Source organism: Acipenser ruthenus, chromosome 17 (assembly GCF_902713425.1).
Source record: "Acipenser ruthenus chromosome 17, fAciRut3.2 maternal haplotype, whole genome shotgun sequence".
NCBI classification, from domain to species: Eukaryota; Metazoa; Chordata; class Actinopteri; order Acipenseriformes; family Acipenseridae; genus Acipenser; species Acipenser ruthenus.
Window position 1 is genome coordinate 24,867,812 of NC_081205.1, and position 27,977 is coordinate 24,895,788.

The 27,977-nt window shown below is 37.4% G+C and overlaps 1 protein-coding gene across 2 annotated transcripts in view; it reads right to left on the reverse strand.

Moving 5' to 3' along the window:
* The window catches only part of LOC117423232 (inactive N-acetylated-alpha-linked acidic dipeptidase-like protein 2), a 289,018-nt gene extending 263,691 nt beyond the window's left edge, over positions 1-25,327 (reverse strand). The window contains exons 1-4 of one of the 2 annotated variants that reach the window (XM_034038735.3): positions 25,237-25,327; positions 13,902-13,952; positions 12,944-13,022; positions 12,563-12,625 (exon numbers count right to left, since the gene is read on the reverse strand). The gene's annotated coding sequence lies outside the window, so the exon portion shown is untranslated. The remainder of the gene's footprint in view (positions 1-12,562; positions 12,626-12,943; positions 13,023-13,901; positions 13,953-25,236) is intronic. The other variant, XM_058990195.1, reaches the window with a different exon arrangement.
* Positions 25,328-27,977: the final 2,650 nt, after the last annotated feature.

The following is a 27,977-nucleotide window of genomic DNA, read 5'->3' on the forward strand; positions in this document are numbered from 1 at the left end:
AAGGTAAACCACCATCCTAAATACATTAAAAAAAACTGTATTAGAAAGTACTTCCTTTTATTAAAAAAACAACATATTTATTTACATGTGTGAATGCATGCAATGCATTTGTGGGGAGATGCAATCTGATGTAACTCATTCTACATGTTCATTCTACCTATTGCTAAAGTTGCACACTTTAAAGGGTAGATTACTGCAAGCATTAACCCTGTCACACAAACAGCAGACCCAGAAGTAATCTCTTTAATCTTTTAGTGACTGATCTAACCTCCATTTCCATTTCAGTCTACGGTATGTTTCGTTCCTCAAACAGAGGTTTATCCTAAATTATATTCCCGGGCAGCAAATCCTCTTGGCTTCTAATAATCATCTTTTTTCCAAATGAAACCTCTTCAGGGAGCTCAGTTTGCTGTGTTGAATGTCACAGCCCCTCAAACTGGAATGAATGCCATAGGTCAGCTTTAAGCTTTTGCGAACAAAAGGAAACCTGGTGTGCTAAATGCAGGCATGAAATAAAAGATGTATTCAAGAAGTCATCGACAGCCCACCTATTATAACAGCTTCCGTTAGGCAAAATCAATTTTTAAAAGACAAAAAGATGCGAATCATTTTAATAAATGAAGAGCCTCCAATCCCAAACACAAAGCTTCAGCTGCACAGCTACAGTATGGAATATATAGAGTTTAATTTGAATTGGAATTTCTAGATGGCATCTTCATTGGTTATAGCTTATACCCAGCAGTTGGTTGCAATTGTATGTTTCTTTATGCCTAGTAATGTGTAGCAACAGTGTGGTAGTTACTTTTATTCAGTACCCATTAATTGTAGTAAAATATACTGTATATGTCTAATTATTGTGTTTTCACTTTATCATATGTATCCTCAGAATGTATCACACATTTGGTGAATTACACTGTAAATACTTGCACTTTGGCTTATTTATAATTTTAAAACAATACTGTAAATTCCATTCACTGGGCCACATTCATGAAACCTTAGGGCATATTTTCAAAGCAACCAAGTAATATAATGTAAGTGGCAGGATTCTCAAAAGTTTGTAAATAATAACTCCAGTTTTAATCAAGAAATCGGTATGTAGCATTGATTTTGGCATTTTCAAGCAGTCGCTATGCTTATTTCGTTGTTAAATAATCGTCCTAATGTGATTACTGAAATAATGTTCACATCTTAACGATATGAAGGGTTTCTTGTGACTATTTCTTTTGTTTGCGTGGGAATTTAAAAGCAAATCTGTGTTAATTTAATTTATCAGGAGTTAATCTGCACTTGGAAAAAGAGGGTTTTAATTAACGAAAGAGTATATAACTCACCTTGAAACAGACATTTAACAGACCGCGTCTGTGACGCAGACCATACAGAGAGTGTACAAGACCAGGGTTAATTTCTTACTTGTGGTTATGAATTATATTTATTCACTTATTTTAACCATTTGTAACCTTACGGAACATTTGTTGTATTGCTAAAATGATATACCGTTATTTGCACCCAGTGACTACCAAGAAATTATCAATGCAACTGTAGCTTATTTGCATTCTGCATACGTATATTATATGAAAGCTGACATCTACTGTAGATTTTATTTGAAAATGGCACATTATATATTAATAAAGTTTCCTTAAGTTACTGTGGATTTGCTTTTAGCACCTGTGTCTTATCCACACAAGAACAAAGAACTGGCATCAAGGACACAAAACGATGCACTAGGAATGTGATCGAGATCACTGACATGGATTTTGCCTAGATGTATTTGTAATGTTGTCAGACTCCCCCCACACTTTATGCACAATGTACACTTTAACCGTCACACGTTTGTATCCAAAATGTTTTTATAATACTGTAAGTGTTCGGTGGCTAATCATGTTGAGTTTATTTATCGCGGAGGCAAAAAAATATAACAGAGGAAATGCATAGAGGAATTTACAGAACAATTAATTATAAACAAATTGTGTACTGGGTTAGGGAGTTCTATCATAATTTTAAAAGCTTAATAAATATATAATGATGTGTTACATACATGGTATACATGTATAATAACTAATAACTACAAACACCAATGGCACGAAACATATGTATTTATATACAGCCTACAATTGTACATGCTAAAATACATACAAAAGTAGATATCATCATAAGAAAATAAATTCCAACCAATATACATAAATGACTTAGAGTATTTTTTTTTTCTTTTTAGCCAAAATAAGATTGCACATTAAAAGAGTTGTATATAGTAAGCTGTTGCAAAATATCCCCCCGAATGAGGGTAAATAACTAATTTTTTTTTTTTTTAATCCATGCAGTCCGATTTTTACCCACATGCAAGATAATCGTAAATTAGCATTTTATATGTGAAGTGTTCTAAATAAATGTACATTCTGCATGACAAAATGCACAAATTTAAATTAAATTAAAATAGATATCCCCATCATTTTTCCCATTTGGCTGCTGCTCGCTGGTGTGAGAGCCGTCTCCCTGTAAATCGCTAATAGTTTCCATAACAGCGAATTATGCTTCCATTCATTTTTCTTGATCTCGTTAACATGCATGTTGATTAACGAGTCCCCTTTATCAAGTCGTTGAGACAGGAAGTGATGTTCTATTTACGGAATGCAAGATTCAGACAGGCAACTCAAACCCCATCGAGTTGCTTTTCACCACACAAAATGCAATCTGTCTCCTGAGCTTCAATTTGAGCCCTGCAGCCACTGTACTGTGCAGTACAAGACTTCACTACCTGTCGGACCAGTGGAGGTACACACTCAGATATTCCACTGACTTCAGAGGATTAGCGAGGAACTGCTGCCAGTATCAGCGGAACAGCAAGTAGCAGACAGTTCATTTTACAAAAACTTAATGGAGCGAATGGCTCTCGCTGTTTAATATGAGCACCGTCAAGGTATCTAAGCAAAAAGTCTCAGCTGTCATTGGTGACAGGCTGAGCAGAATTATTGGTCATGCTAGGCTAGTTAAGGGACTGGTGGAGTGGTGTCTGGCACTTCAGCTAAAATGTCATATGATCATAATGCAAATAGATTACTGGAATGATATATTGGCTTGTCAAAAAAACTTTCATAATTATTTACATATTTAAACTGCAGTAGTTTAAAAGAATGACAAGAACAAATCAAGCATACTCAGTAGCAAATAATAGATTATTATACTGCTGGCTAGCTTTCAAAAGTTATGATGTACATGTTAAAGTGTTACAGAACACCCAGCAATGTTTATAAGAAACACGTTACATTACCTTTGCTGTGTCCCGTGCTGACTGTATATACTGACAACTCTTTTGACATGTTTAATCACTTATTATGGTTGAAAAATCAACTGGGCAATATTTTCAACATTTACTCGAGAGCATTTGCCAGGAAAATAAAGCAAAAAAAAAAAAAAAAAAAAGTAAAAGTAAATCGCAGTGTATCCAACTCATGGTGCCCCTGCAACAATGCTGGTTTTCTGTTCCCACAGTACGCCACTCATTTGTATCAGAGCACCAGTATTGTTACAGGAGGGAGCATGAACTGGTCACACTGTAATGTTTAGAAGAAAATATTGCTTGGCTTGGGGTATATTCAGATATGCTATGGTTGATTCACTGTAGCTGGCCTAGGTGTCTTAATCTTGATAGTGGCGCAGGACAAGAGAACACAATGCAATAATCATGGCTTATACTGCATTAGCAGACTACAGTTACATTTTAGTTTTCATATAAACTGTGTGGTTAAGCAAAAGTTTTAGATTGATTCTATGGAAACCTAAAATTACACCTGAAAGACATGCTTGGAAACCATATTCAAAATAATTACCCCATAATACATTTGAACATTAATAATACATGCCAGCCAAAACATTTTTACAGTGAACACGTCCAGTTTTTATTAACACAATGGACCTCATTTATGCAAAGGCACTAAATTTGGAGTTAGCACGCACGTAAACTAGTGAGCCTAACGTGCATAATAAATCTAAGTTTACTGCCCTATTTATAATAGAAAATGCATTAATTTACGGTTTACTGTCTTTTGTCATCAGACCATTGGAATATACAAAAACAATACCATTGCACCTGGATTATCGTTGTCTGTTTATTGACCACCGCAGCACTCTGGCACCTGCACACTGTTAACCACTTTGCTACAGTAGCTACAGCTTTTAATGGCAGGGAGCGTGTGAATCATACTAAACATAGGTTTGCAGTTAAAGCACTGAACACTGCTATTTTTTATTTAACTCATTTTTGTCTCGACAAATCTTTTCTTATCTCTTTCTCTCTCACGCTCTCTCATACTATACTCCCAACTCAACTCTCCTCAAATGGCGCGTAGCACTCCTTTTGATGGACGATGACTCTGCCCACTCATCACCCATATCCCCTCTCATTCACACACACAGATACGCACACACAAAATGACAGGCAGAGGCAAGCTGCTCAAGGAAAGGGGGAGAGTGACACAACAGTACACAAACAGCACACCAACACAACAAATTCCCAACCCCGTCCCCAGTTCATTATTAAGTCTATATTTTCGCTGGTCGCTTGTGTTTCACTGAATTACATAATTTAAAATAAATAGTTAATTTCATGTGTAAGCACAACTACAATCAATTATCTATCATTTCTGGATGTTATCCGTTCAAACAAATTTTCATAACCAAGTAATTTTCGCGTTAGTGAATCAGTGACTCAAACGAACACATCTGTTGAACTAATTCACTAAACTGAATGAATCAAACAAATCAAGTCAGTAAAAGTTTTCAGGCCAGAAAAATAAAATAAATAGCGCACCTATCAGTGGTTAAAGCCTGGTCTCCATACGCACTAATAAATGATCACATTAATGCACGCACTAAAATTAAATACGGTGTGAATGAAGCTCATCTCATTATTCAGAGCAGGGTGCCTCATTTAAATACAGTATCATGCATTACCATACAAATCACATATTCATTATGATTACCATAATGTGGCACAATAAAATTAGCATGCACCATAACATGCCCACTATTTTCGACCGATAACGAATAAAATTGCAATAGTAAATACGGAAATCATTATCGTGCACCATAAAGTTTAGCGCCCTTTCATAAATGAGACCCAGAGTGTCTGGTTTCACGGGCCTCAATAACTTTAGCACTGACCTTGGACTATCCTTAAGGTAAAAAACATATTTAAATCCAATTCCTTTGGTTTGAAGTACAGAAGAACAAAATACTTGAGATTTCTTGCTGAATCCACTATTCCGACACATCTAGCATTGCCCTCACAAAGGAAAGTTGGGAGACATACAGTAGGCACTTTGTGACACAAACGTTTTAAAATATATGTAAATATTATTTATTACACTTTTTTAATGATAAGTGATTTTCCTAGAAAAATGAGACCGGTACACACAATTATGAAACAGAAGCGTTTTAAAGCATTAATTATTGACGATTACAGAAAACTGTAATATAAATTCTAGAAGAAGAAAAACTGTTTAATCATAATAGTATGATTTTGAAAAATGTGTACTGCTTCTGCATGAGAAAAAAATGCACTTGGCTGATCATTCAAAGTAACAGAATCCACCATCTACCCAAATTGTATCTGCAGTTAGATGTCATATAAATGTAGCACCCCACGGTAAGGACTATTGTAGTGTTGTACCAACCATAGTTAAATACAGTAGCTTTTTAGTGGAGGGATATATATTAAGTCAGTGTTTTCTGTTTGTGGAGAATCTGCTTGCAGCTAGTAGTAAGAAAAGATTATAATTAAAAAAAAAAAATCATTTAAAAAAAATTTATTTAAAAATAAAGGGTGCATAACTGCACTCAAGTAAACTAGCAGCCATTAGAAACTAAATGTTTCAATACAGTTGTGTACAGTACAACAGATAGTTTGTCATATCCCCTTGGAGAAAATGCATTTGCTTTTGCATTGTAGCCAGGAAGAATACCTTTTAGGTAACATAGATAATTGGTTACCTGTATAAACTGAAGTTTCTACAGAGCAGTTTTAATCCAAGTATTAGTTTTTTTGTTTATGAAAAACAAAAATTAAAAACAAAAATCTGCTTTAAAAAGATGATCTTAAGGGGGGTAAAGTGGTATAATGTGTGTATGTGCTAAAAGGGATTATTTATTCTCTTATGGTAATAGCACACAATTATGGTTTTAACTAACCGCTCTGCAAGGACAAAAAAAAGGAGGACAGAGCTAGTATTTGGGAAAAACGCTTCCTTGTCCCAATCCTTATACAGGAACCTCAGAGTTACAAGCACCTTGGGAATGGGGATTGTTCGCAAGTCTGAAATGTTCGTAACTTTGAAAATGTGTTTTCAATGGTTTTATAAAATGTGGACTTCTCCTATCTACACCATCAATCCGGTGAATAATACAAGGATACAGCTCAGCAATACAATTCTCATACTGTTATGGTTCTAAAGTCTTTACTATACCATTGCAATCGTAACTGTAGCAAAAACACAGATTTAAACGCCCATGAAAACCTGGGTCAACGTAGTGCTTGTTTTAAACAAAATGCATTCGTTCAGCTTGCCTCCTTTGGCTTGAAAAAAAACCTGTGCTTTGCTTAAAACTAAAATCTTCCCAATACAATTGCCTGTACTTTCTTTGAAATCTGCCTCACCTTTCTGGATACATTTAGTGGAAGAGTAATTTTGCCTTCTCTGTGACCAGCATGTCGTTTATAGGAGCGCCTCTGTGGTTGCATCGCACTCATGGGGGTTCAGTAGACCGATCAGTTCGTAACTCTGGGGTTCTACTGTATATAATTATTAGACTGGAACAAAAAGCAATTTCAGAAACTAAATCTACATTTCTATTGTAGATTTAGTATAAATATTATTCAAATTTGAGGTTCACAATCTATGCAATTTCTGATCTTAAACTGGACATGTGTGTTACTGTATATGCTATACAACAACTCTAGTTTTTACATTTGAGATGTTTACTTGGAACATTAACTTATTTTTGTGTCAAATGTATCAGCAACACTATCATTTGAAAAAGGCAATCCATGTTTCTACAGTACTTTCTGTTTTGATCCAAAATCTAGGACAAAGTTTCATTTGGAAATATTTAACCTCCAATTGCTGCATGTAGTAGCACAGGAACATGTGGGTTAGGAAGGGGGGTTTGTGAGAACAGACACCAAAAAATTACATTTTACAGCACAACTGAACATAAATATGGGACAGAGTACTCTGGACCTTTAAAATTGAGATGTGCTTTGTAAAGACCAGGCACAGTGATTGACATGGACTTGATTATGAAACGAATAATCCCTGAAAACAAAACCTCAATTTTGAAAAAGACAGGCCATCATCTATTATTGATTATAATTTGTTTGCAGTCATCTTTCATTTCTGTTGAAGAGCTCAAACAATTGACTATTTACCTTTTATCAGAGGCATCTTTAGTTGTTTGGATGACTTTCTGTGTCATGTTGGTGTCCTTCAATTTGCCTCTTAATCTTATTGAAAGCAGCAATTCAAAGTGAATGACATTATAGCCAACCTTTACTGAAAAGAGAAAGGCTATACCTTACACTTGAATGTGTTATACATGTTGGGATTGCAAGTGACCCAACAGACTTGAGGTTCATAGTGGAATATTACAACCAAGGATTACCCTATCCCTAACCTCACTTACTTTAACAACAAGATATTTGTGTCATATTTTAATTATCCACAATGAAGTCCAAGCCGAAGTGGATACTTGAGATCCCAACCATAGTTGATTGGATCTTCGAGATCCTAAGCAATACACCTATTGAACACTTTTTATAACGTTATAAGTCAAAATATTTAATTTCCATCCTGACATTGCAATTTTCTCTTTCGATACATTATTAAATAACGTTTTTGGTAACCTTCACACACCAGTTAGTTTAAAACAAACAAAAAATTGGGGAGTTTTAACTCCTTTTGATAGCTGTTGTCGTTTTTGAAGCCATGGAATGCAAAATATGGTCAAAGCAGTGTTTCTAAAGTTATACATTGTTCACAAAACATAAAGTCATGTGTTCCAGAACAACATTTTTTGGTGTAACCTGTTAGGTTTAACCAGTACCTTTATGGTTGTGGGAATTGCCTGGAGAAATGCATGAGTCAGCCTGTGTGAATTCAACATTAGCCTTACTTCAACACAAAGTCAAAAGAAATCAACTCACCACTGTGTTAATGTGTGATGGCAATGTAGCAAAAATCTCTCTGTGCAGGCTAATATAATTTACAGCATCAACTACTGTGAGAATAATGGAGATACTCCTTTGGGGTGCAGTGGGGGGGGGGGGGGGGGGGGGAGGGGGGGTAATGTCATATGAAAGGTATAAAATGATTTGTGGACCAACGAAACCATATTACTATGGACACTGGATTCTGCTTTATGATTCTTCAACAGTGGTTAAAAATTACGTAGAACTTCATGCAAGCAGATAAAAAAAAGAGAAATATTACCATTTATATTTTGTACATCCCCGTAACTGAAACGTTACATTCTCCATACTCTAGTCTTATTTAAAACATAGATACAATGGCAAATTAGCACTAGTCTAGCACAGCTCTTTGAATACTTCCATGATACATTGGTATTACAGGAAAGTTAATAGGGTTCCAAAGTGAACAGTAAATACAAAACAGTGTTATACTAACAATGGTATAGTATATAAGTACAGAATTCAACTAAAATCTGTTTTGGAATGGTCAATACAGTATTTAGGTACTTTGTATTTGCATTTTTTTTTTTTTTTTGAAGCTGCAATGTCAGGTCAACTTAAGCCTGTTAAAAGCTTGGCTGGAACTGTACTGTGCTTTATTGTTGCCACCTTTTTTTTTTTCTTTAGTCTACAAAAGGCAGCAGAGGTCACACCAGGTTTTCCAGCATCTCTTTCAATAAGGTTTGCTTTAGTTTCCTTGGTGAATGCTATGCTGTAAGTGTACAGGCAACATTCATGGCATTTCTAATACACCACTCTTTCCCCCCCCCCAAAGTGCATTCAGCCTTTAATTTCCCCCTCATTTTGTGCCACTCAGAAGTATTTTTGCCCTTCGGTCATTAAACTTTAGGACATGCATTTACAGTGGAAATGGATATTTTAGCCCTAAATAATTCAGACACACTTCTGCAGTGCTGGAAGATGCCTACTGTACTGCGGAAGATTCATATCCTTTGGAGGTTAGGTAGGTCAGCAGTTTCTACTCTTTTGAAGTTTCTTTGACTTAGTTATTCAAGTTATTGTTTTAGCGGAGTTTAAAAGGCAACACAGTTTTACAACACAATATGCAAAAACTATTGAATTACAATATAATACATTTCATACTATATCTACAACTTCATAAATAAAAAGAACAAATTGGGTCGGGTAAATCAGAAATCAAAAAGCTAGATGAACTACCGAAGTGAATAATAGCTGTGTTGTAGCTGTTGTATGTATAATTTGACAATATTAAGTGGGTAATAGCCTTTTTGAAACTGAAGTAGAAATTGTTATTGCTATGGTTAGGTACTAGAAATTATATAGTAAATTATCCTTTGTTACAACAGTTCCTAATAATTCAAAATACCCATATGAATTAGGATAACAGATTGAAACAGTATGCCATTTATGATTATATCCTTTATGTTTTGTGTTCAGGAGCAAATACTTAGTGGTCTCTGAAATAGCCACATTCCACAAATTAGCAGTCTGCTTCTCAACACATAAAATAGCATAACAAATACAACCTGTGCCTCCTAACAGCATCCAATTCTTATAGAACAATGTTATAGTACTGCATCGTCCTAGCAACCAAATGTCAACAGACTTGTCTCATTATTGTACAATTCTAACAGACAAAGATTTTCAAAACTCGGTCCTTAATAATGTATGTACATTATATTAAAGGGCTGCTTTATATCAATCTTCAAATTCCTAATATTTAATGTCTTACCCATTGGATATCTTATTATGTGTGTTCTGTATGATTCTCTATTGACATTTTAGCTCATATCATTATTTGCCATGATTACAAATTATTCCAGCAAACTCAAGTTTCATTGTTCTGTGGTGTGTACGTTTATCCATGAACAGGTAAAGATTCCCTGTAGAGTAGTTGTATTTTACAAGTATCCCCATTGGTGTCCAATAAATTTGATTACACCCTGATCTGGAGGGACCACAATGTGGTATCTTGATTCAAACGTATATATTCTTTGACTTTTTCTAAATCCTGAGCCATCCCTTGGCAACATAATTTGCAAAAGAAGCACCTGACCCCTTTGTTGAATGGATGAGTTGCAATGCCAAGCCTGCAGGCCTGGAGCAGGGCTTAGATAAGACATTTAATCACGCATGGTGAGGTCAGTTACCTCTAGAATGGAGTAAGGACCTGGCCTGAGGTGATCATTGAATGGGATGTTTAAAAGACGTTATCACAAACCTTTTACCCTTTAATAGCTAGCAATGGTTCAGGGGATGGCATTGGCAGGAAATAGCTATATGGGATTTTGTTTAATCTAGCACTGTCTCTCCAAACAGCAATTGATGTGAAGCATTGCAAGCAATCTCCACACATGGACATAGGTGACTATCATGTATTATGCACTTTCCACTGTATTTAATGTATTATGCATTTTTTTCTATAGATACTGTATATCACGTATTATGCACTTCTCTGTATTTAAAGTATTATGGATTTTCTTCTTGTTACTGCATCTTGTAAAGCGCTTTGTGATGGTGGTCCACTATGAAAGGCGCTATATAAAATAAAGATTGATTGATTGATTGATATAAAGTCATTTTGCACATTTTGGGGGTGGTTTATACTACCATGGAGTCAACTTGCTTTAATACTACCACAGAATCAACCCGCACCATCTACAGAACGTCATGTCACATATACATTTTAAATAAAAAACAAACAAAGTTTTACATTCTTTTTTGGACGCTTCTCATCCACACACCACCCACTGGATTGCTTCGTGCCCCCCCCCCCCCCCCTCTGTTGAGAACCACTGGGTAAATGTGATGGATTAGCTACTGCAACACTTCATATTAGCTACTCATGTATAGTTTACTTTGAGTTGTTGTGATCACAAGTTTTTGAAGATTATGATCAATGTGAATTAATGATTGCTAAATGACAAGCTTGGTTTCTTCTCACCCAAACTAAGCTGTATTAATAACAGTCAAAGTTGTCTTAATAGTGGAAAACACTAGTGGAGTCTTTGAGTAAATTGTTGATGCTCATAACATCGATATATATTGTAACTCCTGAATGTGTCTAAGGCTTATGCACAGCAGTGTATATATATATTTGCATTGTTACCCTTGTAGTACATTTTATTGTAATATATTCTTTATTGTATATGGTTGACAGTAAAACAGGGTTATAGCGTCCTCTTTTCATCAATCAACAAATTCATATACTGTACGTGTAAAACCTTAATCTCTAACAATAACAAGCACAGTTAATTTTAGGAACCTATTATCAAAGAAACCACAGGATACACATTAGCAAAACATTTTTTCATAATGTCTGTATTAAGAGTAATATAAGCATGTGTCAGGCAGTGAAATATATTACTAAAAAATGCAGCATGTAAATCTCAAAAAAGCAACTGTGTAACAAATAATCAGACACTCCACACACATTAAAACCAAAAAAAAAACATTTGAAATTAATGATAGCATTAAATTGCAATAAGTGCAAAAGAATATTCGTTTCCAAAGAATAAAATCCAGAAATGGAATTACGAATACTTCCTAAATTTCCAAATAGCTTCCCCTATGCATGCTTGCAACAAAAGCAGTTTTATAATAAACATACTAATGTAAATTTCGTTGTGTTTGGTACAATATTTTCAGTAAAGTAAAAACAACAACTATTTGTGATATCTAAACATTAGCTCTCAGTCATGTTGAAATAAACCTGGACTATTATAATCTTTCAATTTATGACTGATTTATTCAACTTTAAGGTGGGCAAAGAACACCCTGTAAAATTAGACATTCCGCTGCACAATAGACCTGTGAATGCAATGCTAACTGCTGTGCAAGCTTCAAGGGTTTATTTGGCACTCACTGTAACTCAATGTAACTTGATGTTAAAACTCCATGCTGATTTGAACTCGACTCTCGCCAAGATAAGCACCAACTAAGACGTAGCTTTACAGTAAACTAATGTAGCAACAATAAATCAAGAGGGCTGTTTGGGTGATAGGTACTAATGTAGCAACCCTGAAGTTTTATCATAGGAACCATTACAGTAACGCACCATTACAATATTTATTTAATATCACAGGGACTTAAATACTCTGCACACTATGGAAAAAAGAAAGCCATTTCTTTAACTACTGCACACACATACACAGCAGGGAGATCAGGATATCTAAATGGTCTAAAGGGTTAAACCCTGCTTAAGCTCGTTTTACATGAAAGTACTGTCTGCACGCCACACCACGCCATTTTTTTTTTCTGATTAGGAGAAGAACGGTTGCTGAAGAAATAACAAAACCATTACAACAATATTAATGAAAGGTCATTGTCAGTGGGGCTTACCCTGGGTCAAATAGATAAGGCCGAAACCCGTCAAAAATTATCGACCATGTCCGGCAGCAAGACCTGAAAGAGACAGAACAACAAAGACAGTTTGTGACAAAGCTGACAAGCTGTACTCTTGGAGGAGTGAAATCAGTTGTGACATTTTTCATTTATTTGTAAATGCCTCTTTGGCGGTACACTCACTCGAAACGACAGTTTAGCTCTTACAGAATAAGCGAGGTGATGGTAAAATAGAAGAATCTTGACAGTTGCTTTAATGAGATTCCGCATTAGGGTCCCTCTCTTACACTTTCCCCTCGACAAGGAGCGCGCCCTTCACTTTCAATCTTGCAACCCAGTAATTTAGAAAATGTTAACCCAATGAAAAACTAAACTAACCCTTCTTTATTCTGCATCACTCTGCCATGTTTCTTCTCCCAGATTTGATTAGTTCAGAAGGACCAGGCAGCTCCTTTTCCTATAAAATCGCAAGCAAATTTCAGGAAAAATAAAAAAGTACCGCACAACCAAGACTTCTGAGCCGTTGCTTTTACAAAATACAACATAGTGAACATAAAAACAATGCAGTTCATCCAAGTGTTTCTCCCCTGCCCTCCTTCAAACTGCAATATTACACAGAGTAGATCACCAATGTAAAGCAAACACATATTGCAGTAAAATGATACACATCAGCCAATGTAACACACAGAGGTCTCTACTTGGTGCAAAATCAAATGATGGGACTGACATCCACAGTTCATCCTCTAACTTCATTAATAATAATTTAACCATATCACTGCCTATTCAAACATAAATCATACAATGTGTTGGTATAAGGTATGGTATACCTTATGTTAGGGTTGTCAATAGAATACAGTTGAAAGTTTATGTTAAACGTTTTTAATGCTGCCAAATGTTTGACTTTGTGAAAAGAAATGTACAGCATGTCAAAAATGTTTTATATACATATATATGCTTGCTATTGCATATGTTGGGCTTTCTGAATTCTGAAATCTAAAAAGAATTACTATGTGGAAATTAGTATGGATTTCACTAAGAAAAGGTCACTCAAGGTCATGTGAGTGGGCATGGGTAAGGTATGGCTGCAGACCATATTTTTTCTCTGCATTGTTTACTAATAGAACAACTATACAGAGAGTCAAAGTGCAGATTTCCATATTGACAACAATACTGTACATAGTTAGTTTCCATGCAACTATTTTTTTCTTAAAATCTACATTTATTTATTTATTTTTTGGTCTGCAGCACCAAAACAACAATATAGTTCAATTACTACTTTGAAAGCATAAAAATATTATTTTAAAAATACTGAAAACGTCTCTGCCAAATCACTTACCTGCTACCCATCTGCTCCTGTAAGATGTAGACGGCATCATTAAAACTGATACTGTCAAAAGTAAAAGAGGGACAGTTTTTAGTCATCTGCCCATTTCTGCTTCCCATTAACAGTGTCTCTTCCAAAATAATACATGAAGGATGTAGGTGATGTTGTAAATTACAAGAAAAATCTAAGAAAGCCTTTCGGTCTGGGATTGATTCCTGATACATACCTAGTAATTGGACACTAAAGGACGGATGTAAGGATAGGTGTAGTGCAAACAATTGCGGCTGCAAAATCTAAATTGACTAGCGGCCAGGCAATTATTTTGCACTGCAGCCTATGTAAGCTTTTGAGTACTGCAAATTACTCAACACGCACAAATAATGAGCTGCAATCATGATAATGAGGGTTACAATGAGCGCCGCCTGTGCATCGGGCTATTTTGAGCACAGTAGGCACTGTATGAGATTTGTGGAGCACGAAAATCCAACCAAACAAAAAAAAAGTGTCAGAGGAAGGGCAGCAAAGTCCTCTTGACACACAGAAAAGAAAAGTTTTCTGAGGAGGAGCTGAGAGAATTTAGTTATTTGGAAAAGCCTCAATCAACATCAGTTATCCTACCAAAGTGGCCATATGGTCCTCTATAGTGGAAAAAGTCAATGCTGTCAGTGTTACCAGGAGGACAGTCAGCCAGCCAGGTGATGAAAAGGTCCAGGAAGATCTGTGGAGTAAGACGATACCGCTTTACCACCACATCCTCCAGCATCCCAAACAAAGTGACCCTGGGTTTGAATATGAAGGGTCTTCTCCGTCTTGTCCTTCTCCAAAGGTTTTCTCACCTGTCCTCAACAAGAGCCAACCGTCACCGCATCAGGAAGTGTACCACAGCAGCCATCCTGAGGCCAATGACAGGTCTCTGAAGGTGTGTGGTCTAATATGGCAGCAGTGTGGAGTAGTGGTTAGGGCTCTGGACTCTTGACCGGAGGGTTGTGGGTTCAATCCCAGGTGGGGGACACTGCTGCTGTACCTTTGAGCAAGGTGCTTTACCTAGATTGCTGCAGTAAAAACCCAACTGTATAAATGGGTAATTGTATGTAAAAAATATGATATCTGTATAATGTGAAAAAATGTATAATGTGATATCTTGTAACAATTTTAAGTCGCCCTGGATAAGGGCGTCTGCTAAGAAATAAAAAATAATAAATAATAATATACTCGCTTCCTCAATGGTTTTCACCTTGCAAAGTTTTTGAAGGGTCAGCAATTGCCCAGCAATTACGTCCGCTTAGTATTCCAGATGCCTGCCAATTCCATGCTCTTTTCTTCATTTGAATACATTTCAATATCATTTAAATGGATTAACGACGGAAAGTGCTAATTTGATAGTGGTTGTAGAATGCCATGTGAAACCCATTCTTTACATATGGCGCATTTTTAGTGGCCGCTAAAGTCCCACTTTACGGCCGCTAAACACTGTTTGCGCATGCAAAGTGCCGCAATATGGCTGTTTTGCAGTTACAAATCACTTTGCATGTATCCTTATATCTGCACCTAAATGTTATGGATTATTTTTTTTCTTAAAAAGCTGCTTGGTTGCAAACAGTATAAAAGTATGGTTAAGCTAGTGATCCTTGCTATGAAAAAAAAAGAAAGAAATTTACAAACATAATGCTACACAGAAATCAATCCGGGATCTGCCCACGACGCCGCCTGGCACAGAAGCAACTATCAAATAAGTTGAAAAATGTGTCAAATATTCAAAAACATATTTTCTCGTGGACTTATGTAAGCCATGTTTTGTGGTTGTAAAATGTAAAAATGTGCACACATCAATAAATGTGATGATGGCTATCCAGCTGTCACTATGCACTTTGGTTGGCAATTCTTCAACTGCACATTACTAGAGGAATCCCCATTAAAATGCATCCCAGGGGCCTGTTGCAATAAAGTACTTAGTTTGGAAGACTGTACACCACTGTAAGGTTTATTATACTTTCTTTTGATTGTCTTAACACTAGAGCGACCAAGGTGGTCATTTTGACCGTTTTTGGAATTTAAATTTAAATTGCTGTGTGTGTGTTTAGGATAAGGAGCTGTGCTTTCCTGACTTTTCCTAAATACACAATGGTTTGCAGAAGTATTCACCCCCATGCAAAGTTTTCACATTTTGTTGGCACCTGAGCGTGCTCCACGACGCTTTCAAATCAGACTTGACATGTAGAATCTACACAAACTATTCTACATTGATAAAGTTAAAAAATGCATATAGATTATAAATAAGTAAGATTTACAGAGAAAAACAGATTCATCTCAGTTGCATAGGTATTCAGCCCCTTTGCTACTGCAGCCCTAAATCATCTCAGGTGCAAATGATTTGTTTGAAAGTTCACAATATTAGTGAAAGTGTCTCAGCCTGTGTACACTCAAAGTGGTTTAACTTGTAGATAATTTCCCTCAGGTATATAAAGAGTTTCAAGCTGCAACTCACAGTGATCCAACAAAGCAACCATGAAGACCAAGGAGCTTTTGAAACAAGTCAGGGATAAAGTGGTAGAGAGGCATAGAGCAGGAGAAGGGTACAAGAAAATTTCAAAGGCACTGATTATCCCTCTCAGCAAAGTGAAGTCCATCATTAAGAAGTGGAAGATGCATCATACCACCCAGACACTACCCAGATCAGGTTGCCCTCCCAAACTGAGCAGCCGGGCAAGCAGGAAACTGGTTTGGGATGTCACTCTGAAGTCAACAATGACCTTGAGAGATCTGCAAAGTTCTGTGTCTGAGATGGGAGTCAGTGTTCACACATCAACAATAAGCCAGTCTACACAAAGCTGGCCTGTATGGACAGGTGGCAAGAAAGAAACCTCATCTTAAAGCATGCGTGGAGTTTGCAAAAAAGCATGTAGATGATACTGCAGACATGTGGAAAAAGGTTTTGTGGTCAGACGAGACAAAAATTGAACTTTTCAGTCTAAATTCCAAGCGTTACGTCTGGCGCAAGCCCAACACTGCATATCACCCAGTCAACACCATCCCAAGTGTCAAGCATGGTGGTGGCAGCATTATGTTATGGGGATGCTTCTCTTCAGCAGGGACTGGGAAGCTTGTCAGGATAGAGGGGAGAATGGATGGTGCAAAGTACAGGCGAATTCTTGAGGAAAACCTGTTTGAGTCAGCCAAGACTCTGAAACTGGGGAGAAAATTCACACTTCAGCAGGACAATGACCCGAAGCACAAAGCCAAAGCCACACTGGAGTGGTTGAACAAGAAGAGAATTAATGTTCTTGAGTGGCCCAGTCAAAGTCCTGACTTAATCCAATCGAAAATTTATGACGAGACTGGAAGATTGCAGTCCATCGACGATCCCCAACAAACTCAGAACTGGAGCAATTTTCCCATGAAGAATGGGCAAAAATGTCACCATCCTACTGTGCAAAGCTAGTAGAGACCTATCCAAAAAGACTCATAGCAGTAATTGCTGCAAAAGGTGCTTCTACCAAGTACTGACTTAAGGGGCTGAAATTACATGGGCAGTAGTGTGGAGCAGTGGTTAAACTTTACCTAGATTGCTGTATAAATGGGTAATTGTATGTAAAAATAATGTGATATCTTGTAACAATTGTAAGTCGCCCTGGATAAGGGCGTCTGCTAAGAAATAAATAATAATAATAACTTATGCAACCAGTACATTTCATTTTGCACATTTTCTTTGCAAGTTTTGCTGATATTTAACCTCCTCCTCCTATAACAGTGTTCAGTTTAACCACTACAGCTTTGAATAAAAAAAGTTTGTTTGAAAAACTGTGCACACATTATTTGTAATTCAACAAAATGTGACTTACTGGTAGGGGGTGAACTTCTGCAAACAACTGTATGTACTAACTCCCCTGACAAAGAAAGAATCTAGTAGCTGCAAAAATCTGCGAGATCAAATACTGTCATACCTATTCCGACAAGGTGACGAATACATATTATAATATTTAAATGGATGCGGTATTATTTGTGAAGCAGGACATAAAAGAGTGTTTGGAATTACTGGAAATTTTACCAAACAAGATTCTGATGCAGCAAAGACGGACAATGCGGTAAGTGCACTGCATATTTTGAAAAGCACAGTATCTGTCTGATTTGTGCCAGCACGTAGACTTTGTAAACAATTGTAAATGAAGCCCATTCTGTTCAAATGTTTATTTATTCATGTCGTTTCGATTATAGTATGTCTGTATATCAACGCATAGCTTCGGTAGGCAATATAAACCCATTTATTAAAAAAATATATATATACTTATTTACATCGTTTCAGTTGTACAGTTTTATATGTACATTATATAACTGTATATTCACTAATTTATTTTTAAATATTTGTTTATTTCATTTTTTACCGTTTTTTGAGGTTGTGCTTTATGTAATATGTTATTTACAATGTTTTGGTTGTATAGATGCTTTATAGGATGTTCCTGAATAAAACTATGACTTATATTCAATTGTTTGTCCTTGCATTATAATATTTATGTTGTTTTTAATACGCCGGTCTAATTGACCGGTCATGGTTGTTCTAGTTATGCCTATAAACACGGTCGTTCTAGTGTTAATTTCTAACAAAAATTAAAAGAAGAAAACACTAAAATAAGAAATGTCTAAACTGAAATTGAAATGACCAGTGGGGGGACTTGAAACCAAATGTGTTTCACAAAATTTGTAAGAGTGGCCCCTAAGGTTCTTACAGCAATACTAAGATTTTAGGACCTGCATCCCCTACAGAAGGGGTTCTCAGCCTTTTTGCTTCTGAGCATGGGACCAACACTTTCAGGGCTGCAGAAAAAGCAGTGCTGTATTCATAGGGGCACTCACACCAAAATGTCTCCAGCAGCATTTCACTGAACTTGGTTCTGAGGGAGCTGTCTGGTGAAATGTCAATGAGCTCTTCTAACAGCTTTGATGGGACAGAGGGTGGCAGTTTAGCTTCAATATTCTCACTAATGGGATTTGTAGCCCACAGGTGTGTAGCGGCTTGTTCCATCGTGAGTTCAGGAAAGTAAGTATTACATTTGCTGAGTAGACCAGACAGATGCGCTGCCAGCTGCGGTTTGATTACGTCAAAGTCAATGTTTCGTTCCTGAATGAATGAATGTAAGAGCTCAAACATATCAGTAGTCCCCCCACAGGCACACACTTTCCAGAGTTGTAGTTTCCTTTTGAATTTGTCAATTGTTTCACGCTGGGCAATGAATATGTCCACGAGGTAACCCAGTTTTGCCAGCCGTACGTCATCTTTCAGCACTTCGGCAAGTTTGGGTTTCTTATCAGCTAAGAAAGTATGCAGCAAGCACCTTTCAGTGCCACTGAATAGGCATTAGCAATCGTATTCCCTACGTGCCACTACTGATGGTACACGAATCGGAGTCTCTGTCTGATAACCGGCACGTATTTAAAATGTTTGCAGAGTCAAGTCACACACATCTCCCGATTCCTGTACAATTGTACAATTCAGTCAGTCGTCCTTGTGATGCAATGAAGAGAACATAGGAACTTCTATTACAAACTACAATACTAAAACGTTTTAGTAAAAATGCTGATGAAGAAGTAACCAAATTGTGTTTTTTTAAAGCAGCCAAAAAACGCACTTACATTTAAGATTTAATATATTTTACAAAAGCATAAATAAGTGCTACACATTTATTTAAAAAAAAAAGTAATACTATAAACTATGTATTTATCTGCTTTGCTTGTTTCTTTCTCACAATTTACAGTACCAGAACTGCTGTTATATATATATATATATATATATATATATATATATATATATATATATATATATGATGAGATCAAATGCGGTAGGTCCAGAAAAAAAAACATGTATTCAGAATGTTGTGTAAAATCAAACTGTCCAGAACTGTCAGCGGATACATTCTTTAAAAATAAATTGAAAAACAATTGTAATTGTACAGTTCTGAGATTGGTGACGAATAAACAATAACAGCATTTGTGTGATTCTTAATTTTATTGGATGCAGAGATCCAGAAAAAAGACAGAAGGGGATGTGATATACTATACAGGACGTTGTGGTGACGGAAGTTCTGTGCTGGTGATAACCTCATAATCAAAAGGAATAGAAAAAGAACATGCACGACAAAAATAACTAAACCACCAAAGACAGTATTTACCCACTAGATGCTTTCAAAACAAGACCAATTTGGCTGGAAAAACACCAATCTGGCAGCACTGACTGGGGGAGTAGCCTATAAAAGTCGCATGCGAGACGCATGCATTACCTATAAAATGTTACCTCAAGCTCAATGAACAAATAAAACGGGATTTTGTATCATTTTTGTTTCAGAAATCTATATTTTGTTGGCGTTCCGGTACTTTTGGATTTAGGAGACTACATCACTGATGATGACACTACAAGCTTTTTATCCGCTGTAGTTGTGGATTTCATTACAGCTTTAGTACCAAGCAGTTCTTTAGCCTTTTGCTCCAAAAATGAATGTTGCTTGTTTTTATATTTCATGCTTGGTAATTAAATGTCTGTAATTTGGAGGGTTTCAAACATTCGCTGGACAGTACTTGTGCACAAATTACACACTGCGGTTGAGGTATATCTCCACTTCCAGTAAAAATAAAACCAAAATTCAAGTAGCTGTCTTTGTATTTCTTTACTTTTGCAGGGTTAATAATGGCTTAATGTTTACCTCCTCGCTGTTCTTCAGCCCTTACGGTTGAACTTGTTGAAGAATGTGTTATGTAACCTGAGAACGTTAATTACAGGCGATATCTAAACCAAGAGATGTCCAGGCTGTACATAAAGTGTTTGCAAACAAGCCTTCACTGTAAATACATTCTTAACACTTATAAAACACAATAAATCAACTGGAGGGAAGCCACTGAAGTCATCATCAGGTGTACTGTTTTGGTGGATATCTCAATTTTGCAGCCCTCCTACAAATAACCTTAATCCATACAAGAAAAAAAAACTAATGGTACAACACTGCCCTACTTGAGATGCTTAGCTTGTCGTTTGCATCATGTAGGGGTAAAGTGGGTTATTTCACTGAATGAAAGACTATGGTAGACAATTTAGCCAATTTCATGATGACAAGAAAGATCAAGATTTAAATATCTCATTCATCTGAGCGCTTATGAAACTCTTATTTCAACTCAACGCCCCCCATTAATCAGAACAGTAAACAATGTACTAAATGAGGGGCCTAAACAGTGAATGCTGCCTGTAAACTCCATCTTAAACATTAATAATTATAACAGGACTGGTACGCACAGATCCATGTGCAAAATGAAACGCTCTGTGCTCCTGCATTTTACATATGATCTAAAATAGCCTAGGCCTTGGATTTGCTTATTACGTGTGAAGGAACTCCAGAATGCTAAATCAAAACTATCACTTCCATGATTTAAGTTAACCATGAAATAAAAAATGAAGTGCCTTCACTTGCAAATTGCTAAGAATAATCAGCTCCAAGGAGTGACCTTGGTTGGAGATCTGTTAAATTGGCCAGCAATTTTTTTTTTTTGCAAGGTATCACTGTTATTAACCCACCATTTTTCCATTTTACTTTGTCATTGATGCTTGGCAGGTTATAATTTCCATTTTCTCACTTGGGTAAAGCTCACTGAAGTAAAGATTATGGAGATAGAGGTGGTGAATTTTTACAAAGTGTTTCCTTTTTATTCTTCTAATGTGTGAATATAAATAAAAACAGATGCCTTTATAAACCAGTTTAGCAGTGAGGCAGAATAATGTATAGTGTGCTTCAGAGCAGTCTAATTTATGACTGTGCATATTAAAAATAATTTAAATTTCACATTTCAATTCACCCTTGAAAACAAAATAAAAAAAACAAGGAGCTTTTTATTTTATTTTTTTGTGTTTGATCACTATCATTTTTCTTTTAAAGAAATGGGTATGGGGGCTGCAAATGTCTCCCCCCAATGAAAGGGTTTTGAGTAAAGATACAAAGTGCACTGACATAACAAGTTTCTGTCTAAATTGCTTCTTCAAAATGCCTGGATGCCTAGCTTTAGGTTTATATATATATATGTAACCTTGCACATGTGTTAGGCGAATATTGCATCATAAAAGGATGTGATATCTACGGTAAGTTCCCAGTTAAAACTTGCAACTTAGCTTGATGCTGTGCTCCCACAGATGTGAACTAGGGTGAATTAAATTGGATTTAACTCTGCAGGCCGACGTGGACCCCCATTTCATTCATAAGCTTACTTGGGAGTATGTCCATCATCTGTGGGAGCACAGCATCAAGCTAAGTTTTAACTGGGAACTTACCGTAGATATCAATTTTGAAATGTTTTTACTTTTGGACTACTGATGCTATTTATTAGAAGCAGTTTGAAACAAGTCAAACACTTTCTTTAAATACCCTGATAGCCCCCCATAGAAATACAGATTTTTGTAAGTGTCACACCCCACAAATGCAGGAGGAGATCTTTTTCATTTTATTTGGATGTCCTACTGTACCAGTCTTGGCAGATTGATTGTTCATTTAAATCTTTCTTATGTGTTTGAAGTTGGGATGATTATCTAGGATGTCCAACAGGAAGAAAGGTAGTGCTGGCTTTCGAATCTCCCTGAAAAGTTGGCTGGGTGCCCTTATGCTGTTTTATTGAGATGCCCTTGGGTATATCTCAGATCAAAGTCTTTCACTTTCGTCCAATATCTAAACACCTAACAAATAACCTCAGTAACGCAACTAAGGAATAACTGTAGGAACCCTGCAGTAAAAGGTCCAGTAACAATATAAGGGCCTGTCAGCAATGACCTTGCCGATTGGTTGTGAAATTAGAAACAGCATGTGGCCTGTTTGCATCCACAGGCAGTCCGGTTTTAAGAGGAGAGGACCTTGATACCTTGCAGACGATTGTTTTTTTTTTTTTTAAATAATGAGTGAAAACTAATAGCACAAAATATGTGTACTTGCCAGCTCTTACTCATAATGTAAATCAAATCTGCAAAACACATTTAAAAAAATGTAAAAAAAAACAAAAACAAAAAAATGTCATATGAAAGTTACATCTACAGTACAGATAATCCCAAAATGATGTGTCCTTTGTATCTCTTAGGACTCTTCTCCAGATTTTTGCATAGCAACGATTCTCTCTTGGACCATGCAGCAGAAGTGACTTTGTTACACTGGAGATCAGGCTCTGGAGGGGTGCAGGCTGGCTACGAGAGATAGAGCTATGTGCTTAGTTGGGAAATGACAGCCGGTGGCACACATTTTGCAGGGAACAGTAGGTTCAAGTTTGCATGATAGAACTAAATTACATCAATCCTAACTCCTTCAACACTTTCAAGAAGATTCCCACTTGATGAGTTCATCTGTTGGCCCCCAACTTGACCCCCTTTCTAACATGCTTCCATGTTAAAATGTGGACCGATTGTGCCAAGTTTAACTTGGCCATTTTTATATGATATGTTTAACTTGTACCCCCCCCCCCCCCCCAGTTTACTCATAAAACACTAAACTATTGACCTGTAATGTAGATCCTGAGCAGAGATATGTTTAAAAAAGTTTGGTTGAGAGAAGTGATGCATAATGCTAGGGTGTGACAATAATGGATAGCAAATATGTGTATCTAAGGTTTACACAATTCAAATAATTCAGTCACAGTACTGCTCTAACATAACATACAGCTCTAACATAACATAACATACAACTCTAACATAACATACTGTACATTCAATTAAGATACATAGTTAAGGTAAATAGTTTGATGTGAACTAGGGTGAATTAAATTGGATTTAACTCTGCAGGCTGACGTGGACCCCCATTTCATTCATAAGCTTACTTGGGAGTATGTCCATCATCTGTGGGAGCACAGCATCAAGCTAAATTGCAAGTTTTAACTGGGAACTTACCGTAGATATCAACTACTGGTATTTAAACAAGCACCATGTCCAATAAAACAATTGCAGTATAAAAATCTTATTGCTGAAAACAAAACATTCACCCTGAGCGTCAACTTTAAATAGCCTACAGGCTATTAAACCAACATTTGAACTGTGAATTACATACTTCCTGTGAGCATCAGAATTAAACCTAAATTCTGATAAGAGCTGTCACTTTTAAAAAGCTACCAACTTCCAAAGGAGAAGCAGTTCCTCACTTATATGCAGGCTACATTACAGTTAGCAGTGATTTATACCGTATAATCTAGTGGGCAACATTAGGCTGCATCATCAATTATGTAAGTACCACTAGAAAGTGGATTATTTCTAGTAATCCACCTCTTGGGTAATGTCTCCCACACACGAACACAGGTTCAGCTGCCAGTCTTGCAGTGTAATTAAACAATAATGATGGATGGATCTGCATCAACTCTCCTTTCACTCTGAATGGTCGAGGTATTTACCCTATATCACAGTATACTATAAAAAGCTTATTTTTAATCTAAAAAAAAAAGATGTTACATAGCTTCCATTTTTAGAAATATTTTTTGTTTTTAATATTATTCCAGAAAATGTGTAAAGATTGTGCATGCCAAGTTTCCTTCAATTTGATGCAGCTGGTTAATGTGGGAAATCACTTGGAGAGTATGGCTCAGCCCCCTCTGAGAGTATAGGGTAGCAAAAGCATTGTGTTTTCCATTTTTTTCACTCTGTATTTCCTGGATGTACAAACACTATTGTGGGTTTTGTTTGTTTGTGGGTTTAAGGTTATCCTCAGGCTGTACTATCTCTGAGCTGGGGGCCTTTGCGAAATTCGGAGTTTACAGTGCAGAACGTGGCAGTTACTGTATAAACCATGTTACCATTGTATCTCTATTTTACTACATGTATTTGTTGCCTTTATGGTTACAGTACAGGATATTTACAAAAAGGTAAAGAATGTAAATTACTCCACGAAATGATTTTTTCAGTGCCTTGAAAGAAAACTGAATTGTAAGGTTGACACGGCAACAACACAAAAGTTTAAATGAATAGTCGCTTTAATCACGACATTAGTGCATATTTAGAAGTCAGCAACATCATGAAAGCGGGTGGACTTATCCCGACGAGCAAAAGTTGAAAGCTACACTCCAGCAGTAATGTATTCAGCTCCAGACACAAGAACAAACAATTCTAATGTCAGCAAAACATCTACCAGTACAAACGTTTTTGTAAGCAGGTTTACATTACTTTCGTTATGCAACAACTCTTTCTCGGAATGTTACAAAAAAAAATGCGCATGCAAAGTGAACACACGTTAAAATGGTAAACCCACCCTGGCGAACTGTGATACGGTATTAAAGCAGGCAAACATTTCAAGTGACAGGTAACGACACTGTTTCTATTAATATGTGTTTGGAAACGGTACTGTTCAACTGTTCTTACCTTGTTCTACACAACTTGTCCCATTGTTTCACTCATCAAAGTTCTTCCTGAGTTTCGGTCGGAGTGTAGTACTAAGACACACCCCGCTAAAGCTGTCAACTCAGCTCAACGCAGCTTTTTTTTTTTTTTTTTTTTTTAATTTATTTGAGCTTCACAGCTGGTACAACCTTATTTAAACACATACACATATATGCGTGCATTTTTATATGTTTATGTTTTGTAAGTAAAACAAAAAGAAATAATAAGCATGAGGTACTTTGATAAGATTATATAAACTTGGTTTACATACTGTATTTCCATCTACAGATTTTTTTTTCCATCAGATTTCCCGTTGTTTATTTATTTAATTTATATTGTCTACAGTACTTCAACTGATTTGAGAGGCTGCCAGTATACAATGTTTCAATTCAAGGTATTAAATACTACTAGGTACCAGAATCTACATAGCTGTAAAACTCTTATAACAAAAAAATAAGGGTAGAAACTCTTACAATATGTAGCATACACTTTTGGTTGAAACGCACGTTGAAACGTTGTACTAAAGCAGGGCCATTAGAGATTAAGTATTGCATTTCTCAATCCAAATGAAAAATATTGCACTCTGTTTTATGTGTTCTCTCCTCTATTGCTCACATATCATTACAAAACAGCAACAGCAGCATCTCTTCCTGGGCAATGTAGGGGAGTAGTAGCTGTAGACTCATTTGATCTAGTAGCAGACAGCAGACAGCTCACAGGGATTTCAACCTCTTTCTCTCACAGTAGAGCAAGCATATCAGTTTATAATACATTCTAAAATGGCATGGATAAATTAAGTTATGACATCATAGACCTACTCACTTAGGTGATATATTAATATTACTATGCCTTAATAATATTTCCACAAGTTAACTTTGACCTTTCCGTACGTTCCCTTTCAATTCGAAGACAAACGCCAACCAATATTTTTGGAAAAGTATACCCAAGCTGCCGCGAGGGAGTATGAGAGGACAGTATATGAGGGACGTCTTGCTACCGCCAACTAGTGTTGGTGCTGTGAGGGTGCAACCTCAAGGACCCTAATAAAGGCATAGAGTGGCCTTAGTGAGAGCCTCCAGTACCACGTCTAGACTCCATTTGGGGGGAACATCCTTCTTAGGAGGATGTAACCGCCAAGCACCCGGGGTCGCTAGTATATGAGCCAATGGGGACATGGCATGCAAATACTTCCACTTAAATGCGTACAACACTCTTATGCAGGAGGCCCTAGCATTCTGCAGTGTACTGACGACTGCATCTGAGAGCCCTAAGGCGGGCAGACGGTCCCATTCAGGTGCCAGACCCACAGTTGGAGTGTGCCTGGTTCTGGGTGCCAGAGGGTGCCTTTCACCTGACTGAGGAGATCCATTCACAACGGGATCTCCCAGGGCTGGCCCTGGGACAGCTGGCAGAGCTTTGAAAACCAGAATCTCCTGGGCCATCTGGGGGCCACCAGGAGAAATGTCGCCTTGTCTCTCCTGACCTTCTCAAGGGAGGCAGGGAGCAGCGGTATCGACGGGAAAGTGTACAAAAGCTCTTTTGGCCACTCATAGTCTAGGGCGTCGATGCCTAGTGGACCTCCACATCCTCGGAGGGAGGACCACAGTGGGCAATGGATCGTCCCTGCCGTGTCAAAGAAATCGACTTGGGCTTCCCCGAAGCGTTCCTAAATGCACTGCACCACCTGAGGGTGCAGTCGCCATTCTGACGGGTAAGGACCCGCCTTCGAGAGGAGGTCCGCTGCCCAGTTCACCACTCCCGGGAGAGGGACAGCCCGGTGGCATAGTAAGTGCCTCTGTGCCCAGATCAACAGCCGAAAGTATGAGGTGTAACCCAGCGGACCGAAGCAGACAAGGACATGGAGCACAGGAAGAAAATGATGAAGCGTCAGGTGGACCGCTCTCAGCTCCAGTGCATTTACGTGCAGGGATGTCCAGCGACCCGACCAGGATCCGCGGATTCCTCTGCCTACCCAGACCACCCCCCAACCAAAGTTGGATGCATCTGTCGTCACCACTTGACGGTTGTGTATCACTCCCATCCTTATGCCTTTGCTCAGGTGAGAGGCTTGCCTACACCAGCGCAGGGTTTCCCAGCATAGGCGAGACACGGTCAGAAAAAATGATTTTTTGGGTGAGTGGCTCGAATGTGCATGTGGTACTCAACAGTAGGACCAGGTAATACCAGGCCTAATGGAGGAAGCAAACGGTTGTTGTTTTTTTTTTTTTTAAACTGCAATGCAGTAACACACACAGACACTCAACAGCAAGATGGAGTGTAAGGCTTTTGTTATTATTATTTTTTACTGTAAGCAGTAAAAAAGGAATCAATAGTAATCAACAACCTGTAGGGGTGCTAGGCCGCGCACGGCGTGTGGCCGTGCCGAGGTAGCCCAGCGTCCTCAACTCAACAGCAGAGCTGGGTCTCGCTGAAGGAATGTCTCTTATTTTTCAAAAGCTGCCAAGTGGCAGAAGAAAATAGAAAAACATAGTCGGCAAGCTGCAAGGTTAGTAAAGCAGACTACAGTCGCTAGACAATGTCGGCTGTTGAAAATATATTTTTACATTTTTTAAACCAAAGTGCAGTTGAAGTGGCAAGCTAACTGTCAGCAATAAATTGCAGGGGAACTGCAGAAAAACTCGGAGAGAAGGGCTCTTAAAAGAGACAATTAAACAACTGGAAAGAGGTCAGTTATACCCACCTAGCTTACTTGGTTGTGACAG